This window comes from Hyperolius riggenbachi, chromosome 10 (genome assembly GCF_040937935.1).
Source record: "Hyperolius riggenbachi isolate aHypRig1 chromosome 10, aHypRig1.pri, whole genome shotgun sequence".
In the NCBI taxonomy this organism is placed as follows: Eukaryota; Metazoa; Chordata; class Amphibia; order Anura; family Hyperoliidae; genus Hyperolius; species Hyperolius riggenbachi.
Genome location: NC_090655.1, coordinates 287,297,682 through 287,314,798, shown reverse-complemented (window position 1 = coordinate 287,314,798; position 17,117 = coordinate 287,297,682).

The following is a 17,117-nucleotide window of genomic DNA, read 5'->3' as shown; positions in this document are numbered from 1 at the left end:
TTACCGCGCCTCCTTTACCTCTTCAGAACACTACCTATCCAGCTAACTAAAGCCTCACTCAAAGACCTGCAGACCTCTATCTTTAAATTCATAGCTAATAATAAGAAAAGTAGGATTAGACAGAGCACCATGCACCTTAATCGAGAAAGAGGAGGGCTAGGTGTCCCAGACCTATTTAGCTACTACAGGGCTGCTCAAATAGCCCAACTGGCACAACTACACTCTATTAACAACCATCCTCTCTGGGCAGACATAGAGAATGATCTCCTTGCTCCACTTAACCTGGCGGCCCTCCAGTGGTCCCCTCAACTTGCTCCAAACAAATACAAAACACAATCACCTCTGTCAGCTCATTCCCTTACTATCTGGAACAAACTCAGATTAGCCAAAAAACTTCAATCTCCTATCCCCCTACAAATGTCAATCATTGGGAACCCCGGCTTTCCCCCTGGCTGGGAGCTACGACCCTTTCAATGGTGGAAGGACCATAACTTTATAACCATCTCCAACTTTTTGGTTAACAATCGCCTCCCAAATTGGGCAAACTTTTGTACTCACACGTCATTCCCACCTAAAGAATACTTTAGGGCCCTACAAATCTTCCATTACCTAACCACACTAACCCAGTCTACGCTCCCCCTTCCCCCACGCACCACCTATGAGCACTGGTGTGACCAGAGACCTCTGGAGGGCGGTCTCATTTCTTATCTCTACTCAGTCATATCTCAACCCTTAGACACAGTAAAAATCCCAGCGATGGTAGCTTGGGAAACCGATTTAGGCACGACCCTTACATTCAAACAATGGTCTAAATGCTGCCTCACTCTGGCTAAAGGAAGCAGCTACTTCTCGCATATCGAAACAAACTTCAAAATCCTCCATCGCACATACCTCACCCCCCAGAAACTTCATGCCATGTCCAGAGACAAATCCCCCCGCTGCTTTAGGCAATGTGGCCAACTGGGTGACATGGCCCATATTTGGTGGTTCTGCCCTATAGCTCAAAAATACTGGGCACAAGTGGCCTCTACTATAGGCACGGCCATTGAAACCTCTCTCGCACCGGACCCACTTCAATTACTCCTGGGGCATAAACCACTAAGGTGGAAATACCCACAACACAGACTTGCACAACACATAGCCAAAGCGGCTAGACTTCACATTGCCCGCCAATGGCTGAAGCCGACCCTATCATTTGAAATGACAGATGCCATAATTACAGAGATCTTAATAGCTGAAAGGCTCCTAGCCATAATAAACGATACTACTTTATCCTTTACACGTACTTGGCAACCCTGGCTCTCGGCATCACCAGCCCTAGGCCTACGAGCCAGTGCCCTCTCCTTCTAGGAGCACCAATACATGCTATTTGTAATTATAGAAGAACTTTGTGGATGTATAGCTACAAAAATATTCATATGACCTGTCTGTTTCTTGGTTTGTTAATACTCTGATCTATTTGTTAGCTAATAATTGACTTTTGTATTTAACATAACATTGGCCCTGAATAAGGGTCTATCTAAATGCTGTCAATTTTCACTGCAATTTTCAATAAAACTTTTGAAACTAAAAACTCCCAGCCTGGTTCATTAACCGCAATCATGGGTAAGACTGCCGACCTGACTGCTGTCCAGAAGGCCATCATTGACACCCTCAAGCAAGAGGGTAAGACATAGAAAGAAATTTCTGAACGAATAGGCTGTTCCCAGAGTGCTGTATCAAGGCACCTCAGTGGGAAGTCTGTGGGAAGAAAAAAGTGTGGCAGAAAATGCTGCACTACGAGAAGAGGTGACCGGACCCTGAGGAAGATTGTGGAGAAGGACCGATTCCAGACCTTGGGGGACCTGCGGAAGCAGTGGACTGAGTCTGGAATAGAAACATCCAGAGCCACCGTGTACAGGCGTGTGCAGGAAATGGGCTACAGGTGCTGCATTCCCCAGGCCAAGCCACTTTTGAACCAGAAACAGCGGCAGAAGCACCTGACCTGGGCTACAGAGAAGCAGCACTGGACTGTTGCTCAGTGGTCCAAAGTACTTTTTTTTGGATGAAAGCAACTTTTGCATGTCATTCGGAAATCAAGGTGCCAGAGTCTGGAGGAAGACTGGGGAGAGGGAAATGCCAAAACGCCTGAAGTCCAGTGTCAAGTACCCACAGTCAGTGATGGTCTGGGGTGCCATGTCAGCTGCTGGTGTTGGTCCACTGTGTTTTATCAAGGGCAGGGTCAATGCAACTAGCTATCAGGAGATTTGGGAGCACTTTATGCTTCCATCTGCTGAAAAGCTTTATGGAGATGAAGATTTCATTTTTCAGCATGATCTGGCACCTGCTCACAGTGCCAAAACCACTGGTAAATGGTTTACTGACCATGGTATTACTGTGCTCAATTGGCCTGCCAACTCTCCTGACCTGAACCCCATAGAGAATCTGTGGGATATTGTGAAGAGAAAGTTGAGAGATGCAAGACCCAACACTCTGGATGAGCTTAAGGCCACTATTGAAGCATCCTGGGCCTCCATAACACCTGAGCAGTGCCACAGGCCGATTGCCTCCATGCCACGCCGCATTGAAGCAGTCATTTCTGCAAAAGGATTCCCGACCAAGTATTGAGTGCATAACTGAACATAATTATTTGAAGGTTGACTTTTTTTGTTCTAAAAACACTTTTCTTTTATTGGTCGGATGAAATATGCTAATTTTTTTAGATTGGAATTTTGGGTTTTCATGAGCTGTATGCCAAAATCATCAATATTAAAACAATAAAAGGCTTGAACTACTTCAGTTGTGTGTAATGAATCTAAAATATATGAAAGTCTAATGTTTATCAGTACATTACAGAAAATAATGAACTTTACCACAATATGCTAATTTTTTGAAAAGGACACACACAGTACACACACACACACACACACACACACAGACACACACACACACACACACACACACACACACACACACACACACACACACACACACACACACACACACACACACACACACACACACACACACACACACACACACACACACCCCTGCCCATAATTATTCATACCCCTGGCAAATTTTGACTTAAAATTACTTTTATTTAACCAGCAAGTAATTTTTTTTACGGGAAATGACATAGGTGTCTTCCAAAAGATAATAAGACGATGTACAAGAGGCATTGTTGTGGGAAATACATTTCTCAGCTTTTATTTACATCTGAGCAAAAAGTGTCCAATCCAAAATAATTCATACCCTTCTCAATAATCAGTAGAAAATCCTTTACTGGCTATTACAGCAATCAAACGCTTCCTATAATTGCAGACCAGCTTTTTGCATGTCTCCACAGGTATATTTGCCCATTCATCTTTAGCAATGAGCTCCAAGTCTTTCAGGTTGGAGGGTCTTCTGGCCATCACTCTGATCTTTAGCTCCCTCCACAGATTCTCAATTGGATTCAAGGCAGGACTCTAGCTGGGCCACTCCAAAATGTTAATGTTGTTGTCTGCTAACCATTTCTTCACCTCTTTTGCTGTGTGTTTTGTGTCATTCTCATGCTGAAATGCCCACTGGTGCCCAAGGCCACGTTTCTCTGCAGAGTGCCTGATGTTGTCGTTGAGAATCTTCATGTATTTCTCTTATTTTCATGGTGCCGTTTATTGTGATTACGTTCCCTGGTCCATTGGCTGAAAAACACCCCCAAAGCATTAGGTTCCCACCACCATGTATGACAGTGGGAATGGTGTTATTTGGGTTGAAGGCTTCTCCTTTTTTACACCAAATAAAGGAAACATCATTGTGACCAAAGAATTCCATTTTTGTTTCATCTGACATAACACAGAAGACCAGAAGTCGTCCTCTTTGTCCAGATGAGCATTTGCAAAGGCCTGGCGAGCTTTTGTGTGCCTTATCCTCTAGGTTATAAGCTCGCAAGGGCAGGGACCTCCTCCTAGTGTTTCTCATACTGCTTTGATTTTAACATATCTACATGTACCAACTACACATCAACTGTATGTATTTGTATTTCTACTATTCATTGTCATGACTGTACAGTGTCTTGTATTTCTTATGTATACTTGTTCCCCATTATTTGTTTGTACTATGTACAGTGCTACGGAAGATGTTGGCACTATATAAATAAAAAATAATAATAAAGTGGCGTTCTTCTTGGTTTGCATCCGTGAAACCCAGCAGTGTGCAGTGTCCGTTGGATTGTCTGCCTTGAGACATTGCCACCAGCAGAGCCCAGATTCACCAGGATGGCCTTGGTGGTGATCCTTGGATTCTTTATAACCTCTCTCACTATCCTCCTGGGCCAGCACAGGTGTCACTTTTGGCTTCCAACCACGTCCTCTGAGATTTTCCATAGTGCAGAACATCTTTTATTTTTTAATACTACTTTGCACTGTAGCCACTGGAACTGGAAAACATATAGAAATGGCCTTGTAACCCTTTCCTGACTTGTGAGCAGCCAAAATGTGCAGCCGCAGGTCCTCACTGAGCTCCTTTGTCTTAGCCATGACTGTCCACAATCCAACTGCAGAGAGCTGCTGTTTTTCACCTGTTGAATTGATTAAAACAGCTGTTCCCAATTAATCAGGGTAATTAGGATACTTTAAAACAGCTTGGGCTATTTGGAATAGTAAAGAACTTTGGATTGTCCCACAGAATGTGACAGTTTGTGAAGGGCATGAATAATGTTGGACTAGACACTTTTTTCTCAAATGTAAATAAATGCTGAGAATGTTTTTTTCCCACAATAATTCCTCCTGGACATCGTCTTATTAACTTTTGGGAGACACCTATGTCATTTTCCATCAAAAAATAACTTGTTGGTTGAATAAAAGCAACTTTAAGTCAAAATTTGCCAGGGATTTGAATAATTATGGGAAGCACTGTGTATGTATCTATATATATAATGTGTATGTGCCATATGCGTGTATGTGCATGTAATGCTAGCTATAGAAAATACACACATACATATAATTGTAGTCCGCCATGGGGCTGTGTACACCAAGCAGGATTCCCAGTATATATATAATGTGTATGTGCCATATGCGTGTATGTGTGTGTAATGCTAGCTGTAGAAAATACACACATACATATAATTGTAGTCTGCCATGGGGCTGTGTACACCAAGCAGGATTCCCGGTATATATATATAATGTGTATGTGCCATATGCGTGTATGTGTGTGTAATGCTAGCTATAGAAAATACACACATACATATAATTGTAGTCCGCAATGGGGCTGTGTACACCAAGCAGTATTCCCAGTATATATATAATGTGTATGTGCATGTAATGCTAGCTATAGAAAATACACACATACATATAATTGTAGTCTGCCATGGGGCTGTGTACACCAAGCAGTATTCCCAGTATATATATAATGTGTATGTGCCATATGTGTGTATGTGTGTGTAATGCTAGCTATAGAAAATACACACATACATATAATTGTAGTCTGCCATGGGGCTGTGTACACCAAGCAGGATTCCCAGTATATATATATATAATGTGTATGTGCCATATGCATGTATGTGCGTGTAATGCTAGCTATAGAAAATACACACATACATATAATTGTAGTCCGCCATGGGGCTGTGTACACCAAGCAGGATTCCCAGTATATATATATATATGTGTATGTGCCATATGCGTGTATGTGCATGTAATGCTAGCTATAGAAAATACACACATACATATAATTGTAGTCCGCCATGGGGCTGTGTACACCAAGCAGGATTCCCAGTATATATATAATATGTGTATGTGCCATATGCGTGTATGTGTGTGTAATGCTAGCTATAGAAAATACACACATACATATAATTGTAGTCCGCCATTGGGCTGTGTACACCAAGCAGGATTCCCAGTATATATATAATGTGTATGTGCCAAATGCGTGTATGTGCGTGTAATGCTAGCTATAGATAATACACACATACATATAATTGTAGTCCGCCATGGGGCTGTGTACACCAAGCAGGATTCCCGGTATATATATATAATGTGTATGTGCCATATGCGTGTATGTGCGTGTAATGCTAGCTGTAGAAAATACACACATACATATAATTGTAGTCTGCCATGGGGCTGTGTACACCAAGCAGGATTCCCAGTATATATATAATGTGTATGTGCCATATGCGTGTATGTGCATGTAATGCTAGCTATAGAAAATACATACATACATATAATTGTAGTCTGCCATGGGGCTGTGTACACCAAGCAGGATTCCCAGTATATATATAATGTGTATGTGCCATATGTGTGTATGTGAGTGTAATGCTAGCTATAGAAAATACACACATACATATAATTGTAGTCCGCCATGGGGCTGTGTACACCAAGCAGGATTCCCAGTATATATATATATATAATGTGTATGTGCCATATGCGTGTATGTGCGTGTAATGCTAGCTATAGAAAATACACACATACATATAATTGTAGTCCGCCATGGGGCTGTGTACACCAAGCAGGATTCCCAGTATATATATAATGTGTATGTGCCATATGCGTGTATGTGCATGTAATGCTAGCTATAGAAAATACATACATACATATAATTGTAGTCTGCCATGGGGCTGTGTACACCAAGCAGGATTCCCAGTATATATATAATGTGTATGTGCCATATGCGTGTATGTGCATGTAATGCTAGCTATAGAAAATACATACATACATATAATTGTAGTCCGCCATGGGGCTGTGTACACCAAGCAGGATTCCCAGTATATATATAATGTGTATGTGCCATATGTGTGTATGTGCGTGTAATGCTAGCTATAGAAAATACACACATACATATAATTGTAGTCCGCCATGGGGCTGTGTACACCAAGCAGGATTCCCAGTATATATATAATGTGTATGTGCCATATGCGTGTATGTGCGTGTAATGCTAGCTATAGAAAATACACACATACATATAATTGTAGTCTGCCATGGAGCTGTGTACACCAAGCAGGATTCCCAGTATATATATAATGTGTATGTGCCATATGCGTGTATGTGCATGTAATGCTAGCTGTAGAAAATACACACATACATATAATTGTAGTCTGCCATGGGGCTGTGTACACCAAGCAGGATTCCCAGTATATATATATATATATAATGTGTATGCGCCATATGCGTGTATGTGAGTGTAATGCTAGCTGTAGAAAATACACACATACATATAATTGTAGTCCGCCATGGGGCTGTGTACACCAAGCAGGATTCCCAGTATATATATAATGTGTGTATGTGCCATACGCGTGTATGTGCGTGTAATGCTAGCTATAGAAAATACACACATACATATAATTGTAGTCCGCCATGGGGCTGTGTACACCAAGCAGGATTCCCAGTATATATATAATGTGTGTGCCATATGCATGTATGTGCGTGTAATGGTAGCTATAGAAAATACACACATACATATAATTGTAGTCCGCCATGGGGCTGTGTACACCAAGCAGGATTCCCGGTATATATATATAATGTGTATGTGCCATATGCGTGTATGAGCGTGTAATGCTAGCTGTAGAAAATACACACATACATATAATTGTAGTCCGCCATGGGGCTGTGTACACCAAGCAGGATTCCCAGTATATATATAATGTGTATGTGCCATATGCGTGTATGTGTGTGTAATGCTAGCTGTAGAAAATACACACATACATATAATTGTAGTCTGCCATGGGGCTGTGTACACCAAGCAGGATTCCCAGTATATATATAATGTGTATGTGCCATATGCGTGTATGTGCGTGTAATGCTAGCTGTAGAAAATACACACATACATATAATTGTAGTCCGCCATGGGGCTGTGTACACCAAGCAGGATTCCCAGTATATATATATAATGTGTATGTGCCATATGCGTGTATGAGCGTGTAATGCTAGCTGTAGAAAATACACACATACATATAATTGTAGTCCGCCATGGGGCTGTGTACACCAAGCAGGATTCCCAGTATATATATAATGTGTATGTGCCATATGCGTGTATGTGTGTGTAATGCTAGCTGTAGAAAATACACACATACATATAATTGTAGTCTGCCATGGGGCTATGTACACCAAGCAGGATTCCCAGTATATATATAATGTGTATGTGCCATATGTGTGTATGTGCGTGTAATGCTAGCTATAGAAAATACACACATACATATAATTGTAGTCCGCCATGGGGCTGTGTACACCAAGCAGGATTCCCAGTATACATATAATGTGTATGTGCCATATGCGTGTATGTGCATGTAATGCTAGCTATAGAAAATACACACATACATATAATTGTAGTCCGCCATGGGGCTGTGTACACCAAGCAGGATCCCCAGTATATATATAATGTGTATGTGCCATATGTGTGTATGTGCGTGTAATGCTAGCTGTAGAAAATACACACATACATATAATTGTAGTCTGCCATAGGGCTGTGTACACCAAGCAGGATTCCCAGTATATATATAATGTGTATGTGCCATATGTGTGTATGTGCGTGTAATGCTAGCTATAGAAAATACACACATACATATAATTGTAGTCCGCCATGGGGCTGTGTACACCAAGCAGGATTCCCAGTATACACTTTGAGCTTTTATATCTGAGGCATCACACATGGCAGAGGGTGAGGAAACAGGCTCAGTGACATGTTTATCCCAGCAGTGCTCATCAGTCCCTCTTTATCCTCTGAAGCTGAAAATGCTGTTTTTGCTTTTTTTTACAAACCAGAAATGCGTATTCTGTAATGACTGACGGTACCTTGACACTTCCCATTTTCTTCCAGAAGTAATATTCTGCACAATAGGGGAGCCTATTACTAAGTTCTACACCCGGGCTAAGACTGGGTTCACACACGTTGGGGTTTTGTGTCATGGACGGTCGGAGCATTCTGATCCATCATTGTGTATTAAAAAATCGTGTATAAAATCGAAATCCCAATTTCTGACAGACATCGTGCAATTCCATTTCTTCCTAAAATCGTTCAGGCCTATTGCAACCCCCTTTAGGGCATAAAGTAATACCTCATGTCGGACTATTTATCGTTATTGGGCCTGATTCACAAAGCGGTGCAAACTTTTTCGCGGACAGTGTGTGTGTGTGTGTGTGTGTGTGTGTGTGTACAGTGTGTGTGTGTGTACAGTGTGTGTGTGTGTGTACAGTGTGTGTGTGTGTGTGTGTACAGTGTGTGTGTGTGTGTACAGTGTGTGTGTGTGTACAGTGTGTGTACAGTGTGTGTGTGTACAGTGTGTGTGTGTGTGTGTGTGTGTGTGTGTGTGTGTTTTTATTAAACCTATAAACTCTTACAGCTAATTGTTCATTATTTGAAAATCTGACAAATCAGTAAAATACAACAACCTATGCAAGATTATTTTGCATGAAAACAGGGAACTAAATATTCAGCAGTTTTGGTTGCAAACATTTTGGCAATAACAGGATACCCACAAAATGCCCCCATGTGTACAGATAAGAAAAACCATAAACCACCAGACCTGGCAAATACTTGGAAACAAAGGCCGGGGCTGAGGGTCAGTGTGTTCTTTTTCACAACAACTTGCTTAATAGGAAAGTGTCTATGATGCTGCACCTTGCAGCTTGGTTATGATAGATTTGCCACACATCTTGTGCTAGTTACCACAGATGTACTTATTCCATTGCCATCATATATATTTTAGTCAGCTGCAGCAGCTCCAAAGTGCTCATTTTTAGCAATACCATTGCGAACACAAATAGGGTTGCAACGGTATGAAATATAACTAACTACCTCGAATAATATTACGGTATGACGGTATCACGGTATACAGTATTATACAATTATTGCCTTGTCGCTAATCTTTCGGGGGACTCACTCAGCAACGTGGGACAACGGAGTAGCGAGGGAAGCCTCAATAGGATCCTGAGGCTTTCCTCTCTTGAGGTAAGTATCTGATTTTGTTTAAAGTAACTTTTAAATTAAAATTATTTTACGGCCATAACTCAACCTTTGGGATCTGGCGTATACCCAAACTGACCAGTTATTGTTGCCCCCAGTATAGGTTAGCCAGGTAGGTTCCTCCAGTGCTGGTAGCCAGTATAGTTGCCCCCAGGATAGGTTAGCAAGGTAGGTGCCTCCAGTATAGTTATAGGTTCCTCCAGTATACGTAGCTAGTATAGTTGCCCCAGTATAGGTACAGTTGCCTCCAGTATAGCTAGCTAGTATAGTTGCCCCAGTATAGGTATAGGTGCCTCCAGTATACGTAGCTAGTATAGTTGCCCCAGTATAGGTACAGTTGCCTCCAGTATAGCTAGCTAGTATAGTTGCCCCAGTATAGGTATAGGTGCCTCCAGTATAGCTAGCTAGTATAGTTCCCCCAGTATAGGTACAGGTGCCTCCAGTATAGCTAGCTAGTATAGTTGCCCCAGTATAGGTATAGGTGCCTCCAGTATAGCTAGCTAGTATAGTTGCCCCAGTATAGGTATAGGTGCCTCCAGTATAGCTAGCTAGTATAGTTGCCCCAGTATAGGTATAGGTGCCTCCAGTACAGCTAGCTAGTATAGTTGCCCCTAGTATAGGTGCCTCCAGTATACAGGGGGATGCAAAAGTTTGGGCAACCTTGTTAATCGTAATGATTTTCCTGTATAAGTCGTTGGTTGTTACGATAAAATGTTGGTTAAAAAAATAGGAGACACACAGTGATATTTGAGAAGTGAAATGAAGTTTATTGGATTTACAGAAAGTGTGCAATAATTGTTTAAACAAAATTAGGCAGGTGCATACATTTGGGCACCACAAAAAAAGAAATGAAATCAATATTTAGTAGATCCTCCTTTTGCAGAAATTACAGCCTCTTAATGCTTCCTGTAGGTTCCAATGAGAGTCTGGATTCTGGTTGAAGGTATTTTGGACCATTCCTCTTTACAAAACATCTCTAGTTCATTCAGGTTGGATGGCTTGCGAGCATAGACAGCTCTCTTTTACTCACACCACAGATTTTCAGTTATATTCAGGTCTGGGGAATGAGATGGCCATTCCAGAACATTCTACTTGTTCCTCTGCATGAATGCCTTACTGGATTTTAAGCAGTGTTTAGGGTCGTTGTCTTGCTGAAAGATCCAGCCCCAGTGCAGCTTCAGCTTTGTCACTGATTCCTGGACATTGGTCTCCAGAATCTGCTGATACTGAGTGGAATCCATGCATCCCTCAACTTTGACAAGATTCCCAGTCCCTGCACTGGCCACACAGCCCCACAGCATGATGGAACCACGATCATATTTTACTGTAGGTAACAGGTGTTTTTTTTTTTGGAATGCTGTGTGGTTTTTCCTCCATGCATAACGCCCCTTGTTATGCCCAAATAACTCAATTTTAGTTTCATCAGTCCACAGCACCTTATGCCAAAATGAAGCTGGCGTGTCCATATGTGCTTTAGCATAACTCAAGCGGCTCTGTTTGTGCTGTGGGAGGAGAAAAGGCTTCCTCTGCATCACTCTCGCGTACAGCATCTCCTTGTGTAAAGTGCGCCGAATGGTTGAACAATGCGCAGTGTCTCCATCTGCAGCAAGATGATGTTGTAGGTCTTTGGTGCTGGTCTGTGGGTGGACTCTGACTGTTCTCACCGTTCGTCGCTTCTGTCTATCCGAGATTTTTCTTGGTCTGCCACTTCGTGCCTTAACTTGAACTGAGCCTGTGGTCTTCCATTTCCTCAATATGTTCCTAACTGTGGAAACAGACAGCTGAAATCTCTGATACATCTTTCTGTATCCTTCCCCTATACCTTGATGGTGAACAATCTTTGTATTCAGGTCATTTGAGAGTTGTTTTGAGACCCCCATGTTGCTACCCTTCAGAAAAAATTAAAACAGGAGGGAAACTTACAATTGACCCCCTTAAATACTCTTTCTTATAACTGGATTTCCCTCTGTATGTAGGTCAGGGGTCACTGAGCTTACCAAGCCAATTTGAGGTCCAATAATTAGTTCTAAAGGTTTTGGAATCAATAAAATTACAACAGTGCCCAAATTTATACTCCTGCCTAATTTTATTTAAACAATTATTGTGCACTCTCTGTAAATGCAATAAACTTCATTTCACTTCTCAAATATCTCTGTGTGTCTCCTATATGATATATTTAACTGACATTTATTCTCTTAACAACCAACGATTTATACAGGAAAATCATGACAATTAACAAGGTTGCCCAAACTTTCGCATCCCACTGTAGGTAGCTAGTATAGTTGCCCCCAGTATCGAAATAGGTGCCTCCAGTGTAGGTAGCTAGTATAGTTCCCTCAGTATAGGTACAGGTGCCTGCCAGTATAGATAGCTAGTATAGTTCCCCCAGTATAGGTATAGAGGTCTACAGTGTAGGTTGCTAGTATAGTTGCCCCAGTATAGGTATAGGTGCCTCCAGTGTAGGTAGCTAGTATATATACAGTGGCTTGCAAAAGTATTCGGCCCCCTTGAAGTTTTCCACATTTTGTCACATTACTGCCACAAACATGAATCAATTTTATTGGAATTCCACATGAAAGACCAATACAAAGTGGTGTACATGTGAGAAGTGGAACAAAAATCATACATGATTCCAAACATTTTTTACAAATAAATAACTGCAAAGTGGGGTGTGCGTAATTATTCAGCCCCCTTTGGTCTGAGTGCAGTCAGTTGCCTGTAGACATTGCCTGATAAGTGCTAATGACTAAATAGAGTGCACCTGTGTGTAATCTAATATCAGTACAAATACAGCTGCTCTGTGAGGGCCTCAGAGGTTGTCTAAGAGAATATTGGGAGCAACAACACCGTGAAGTCCAAAGAACACACAAGACAGGTCCAAGACAGCTCAGGGATCAAGTTATTGAGAAATTTAAAGCAGGCTTAGGCTACAAAAAGATTTCCAAAGCCTTGAACATCCCACGGAGCACTGTTCAAGCGATCATTCAGAAATGGAAGGCGTATGGCACAACTGTAAACCTACCAAGACAAGGCCGTCCACCTAAACTCACAGGCCGAACAAGGAGAGCGCTGATCAGAAATGCAGTCAAGAGGCCCATGGTGACTGGACGAGCTGCAGAGATCTACAGCTCAGGTGGGAGACTCTGTCCATAGGACAATTATTAGTCGTGCACTGCACAAAGTTGGCATTTATGGAAGAGTGGCAAGAAGAAAACCATTGTTAACAGAAAAGCATAAGAAGTCCCATTTGCAGTTTGCAACAAGCCATGTGGGGGACACAGCAAACATGTGGAAGAAGGTGCTCTGGTCAGATGAGGCCAAAATGGAACTTTTTGGACAAAATGCAAAACGCTATGTGTGGGGGAAAACTAACACTGTACATCACTCTGAACACACCATCCCCACTGTCAAATGTGGGGGAAGCATCATGCTCTGGGGGTGTTTCTCTTCAGCAAGGACAGGGAAGCTGGTCAGAGTTTATGGGAAGATGGATGGAGCCAAATACAGGGCAATCTTGGAAGAAAACCTCTTGGAGTCGGCAAAAGACTTGAGACTGGGGCGGAGGTTCACCTTCCAGCAGGACAATGACCCTAAGCATAAAGCCAGGGCAACAATGGAATGGTTTACAACAAAACATACCCATGTGTTAGAATGGCCCAAAGTCCAGATCTAAATCTAATCGAGAATCTGTGGCAAGATCTGAAAACTGCTGTTCACAAACGCTGTCCATCTAATCTGACTGAGCTGGAGCTGTTTTGAAAAGAAGAATGGGCAAGGATTTCAGTCTCTAGATGTACAAAGCTGGTAGAGACATACCCTAAAAGACTGGCAGCTGTAACTGCAGCAAAAGGTGGTTCTACAAAGTATTGACTCAGGGGGCTGAATAATTACGCACACCCCACTTTGCAGTTATTTATTTGTAAAAAATGTTTGGAATCATGAATGAGTTTCGTTCCACTTCTCATGTGTACACCACTTTGTATTGGTCTTTCACATGGAATTCCAATAAAATTGATTCATGTTTGTGGCATTAATGTGACAAAATGTGGAAAACTTCAAGGGGGCTGAATACTTTTGCAAGCCACTGTAGTTCCCCCAGTATAGGTATAGGTGCCTCCAGTGTAGGCAGCTAGTATATATAGTTCCCCCAGTATAGATAAAGGTGCCTCCAGTGTAGGCAGCTAGTATATATAGTTCCCCCAGTATAGGTGCCTCCAGTGTAGGTAGCTAGTATAGTTGCCCCTATTATAGGTGCCTCCAGTGTATGTAGCGAGTATAGTAGCCCCCAGTATAGGTGCCTCCAGTGTAGGTAGCTAGAATAGTTGCCCCTAGTATAGGTATAGGTGCCTCCAGTGTAGGAAGCTAGTATAGTTGCTCCCAGTATAGCTGCCCTCAGTATAGGTAGCTAGTATAGTTCCCCCAGTATAAGTATAGGTGCCTCCAGTGTACGTAACTAGTATATATAGTTCCCCTAGTATTGGTGCCTCCAGTGTAGGTAGCTAGTATAGTTCCCCCAGTATAGGTACAGGTGCCTCCAGTGTAGGTAGCTAGTATATATAGTTCCCCCAGTATAGGTATAGGTGCCTCTAGTGTATGTAGCTAGTATATATAGTTCCCCTAGTATAGGTGCCTCCAGTGTAGGTAGCTAGTATAGTTCCCCCAGTATAGGTACAGGTGCCTCCAGTGTAGGAAGCTAGTATAGTTCCCCCCAGTATAGGTGCCTCCAGTATACATAGCTAGTAGAGTTCCCCCAGTATCGATATAGGTGTCTCCAATGTAGATAGCTAGTATAGTTCCCCCAGTATAGGTATAGGTGCCTCCAGTGTAGGTTGCTAGTATAGTTCCCCTAGTATAGGTACAGGTACAGGTGCCTGCCAGTATAGATAGCTAGTAGAGTTCCCCCAGTATCAATATAGGTGTCTCCAGTGTAGATAGCTAGTATAGTTCCCCCAGTATAGGTGCCTCCAGTGTTAGGTATAGGTGCCCCCAGTGTAGGTAGCTAGTAAAGTTCCCCAGTATAGGTATAGGAGCCTCCAGTGTAGGTAGCTAGTATAGTTGCCCCCAGTATAGGGACTGGTGTCTCCAGTATAGATAGCTAGTATATTTCCCCCAGTATAGGTATAGGTGTCACAAGTGTAGGTAGCTAGTATAATTCCCCCAGTATAAGTATAGGTGCCTCCAGTATAGATAGCTAGTATAGTTCCCCCAGTATAGGTATAGGTGCCTCCAGTGTAGGGAGCTAGTATAGTTCCCAGAGTATAGGTACAGGTGCCTGCCAGTATAGATACAGTAGCTAGTATAGTTCCCCAGTATAGGTATAGGTGTCCCAAGTATAGATAGCTAGTATAGTTCCCCAGTATAGGTATAGGTGTCTCCAGTATAGATAGCTAGTATAGTTCCCCCAGTATAGGTATAGGTGCCTCCAGTATAGATAGCTAGTATAGTTCTGCCAGTATATGTATAGTTGCCCCCAGTATAGGTATAGGTGCCCCCAGTATAGGTAGCTAGTATTGTTCCCCCCAGTATAGCTGCACCCAGTGTAGGAAGCTAGTATAGTAGCAACATTTCAGCACAAAATAAAATAAACATAATGTGAGCAACATGTCAGCACAAAATAATCGCAATGGGGGCAACATGTCAGCACAAAATAAACGCAATGTGAGCAACATTTCAGCACAAAATAAACGCAATGTGAGCAACATGTCAGCACAAAATAAACGCAATGTGAGCAACATGTCAGCACAAAATAAACGCAATGTGAGCAACATTTCAGCACAAAATAAACGCAATGTGAGCAACATTTCAGCACAAAATAAACGCAATGTGAGCAACAGTCTGTTGCCTCCCGGCTGCTCGGGTTCGGCATGTAGCGGAAAGAATTGACAAATTATTGGGTGGGGCTGGGGAAGACCCGGCTGTCATGGTACACATTGGCACCAATGACAAAGTTAGTAGGAGATGGAAGGTCCTCAAAAATGATTTTCAGGTACTTGGAGATAAACTTAAAGCAAGGACCTCCAAGGTGGTGTTCTCTGAAATACTGCCAGTGCCACGTGCTACATCTGAGAGACAGAGGGAGCTTAGGGAGTTAAATAAGTGGCTGAGAAATTGGTGTAGGAAGGAAGTGTTTTGGTTCCTGGAGAACTGGGCAGACTTTGCAGTCGGCTACAGGTTCTACAGCAGGGATGGGCTGCACCTTAATGGGGAGGGTGCAGCTGCATTGGGGGAGAAGATGGCTAATCGGTTGGAGGAGATTTTAAACTAGGATCTGGGGGGAGAGGGGAAGATAAAGTCTCAATATGTAGACAAGATAAGGTAAAAAGACAGTGGGAGCCTAACATTATGGGGGGTGGAGAGGGGGGTGGGGACAGTGTAAAGATTAAGGAGGTTGCTAAAACTTCAAGTAGCCCATTTCAGGTAAACAAAATTGGTAAATGTGGTGGTAAAAATATAAAGTGCATGGTAACCAATGCTCGGAGCCTTGCAAATAAAATAGACGAACTAGAGTTCATTCTGAATGACAAAGGCTATGACATTGTGGGTATAACCGAGACATGGATGGATGAAAGCCATGACTGGATAGCTAATTTAAAAGGATACAATGTGTTTAGGAGGGATAGAACAGGGAAAAAAGGTGGAGGGGTTTGTCTCTTTGTTAAGAATTCTTTTACAGCTGTCCCCAACGATGAGATGGAGGAAGATTGCGAAGATGTGGAGTCCGTTTGGGTAAATATTCATGGTGGAAATAAAAGTTGCCAATTGCTTATTGGGGTATGCTACAGGCCACCTCATATTAATGAAGCTGCAGAACTGTGATTACTACAGCAAATTGAAAAAGCTGCAAGTAAAAATGAGGTCATAGTTATGGGCGACTTCAACTTTCCAGACATTGACTGGGGTATTGAGGCTACCCATTCTGGTAAAAGCAGCAGATTTCTGGCAGCACTACAGGACAATTACTTGACTCAAATGGTAACGGAACCAACTAGGGGAAATGCGTTACTGGATCTGATCATTTCTAATAGATCAGATAATGTATCAAATGTGCAGGTTCAAGAACATTTGGGAAATAGTGATCACAACATGATAACGTTTGATCTGGTGACTGATAGGCCACGGGGCAGCGGGACCACTAAAACTATGAATTTTAGAAAAGCAAAGTTCAATCAAATTAGGCAGGCACTAAGTTTGGTGAACTGGGATAA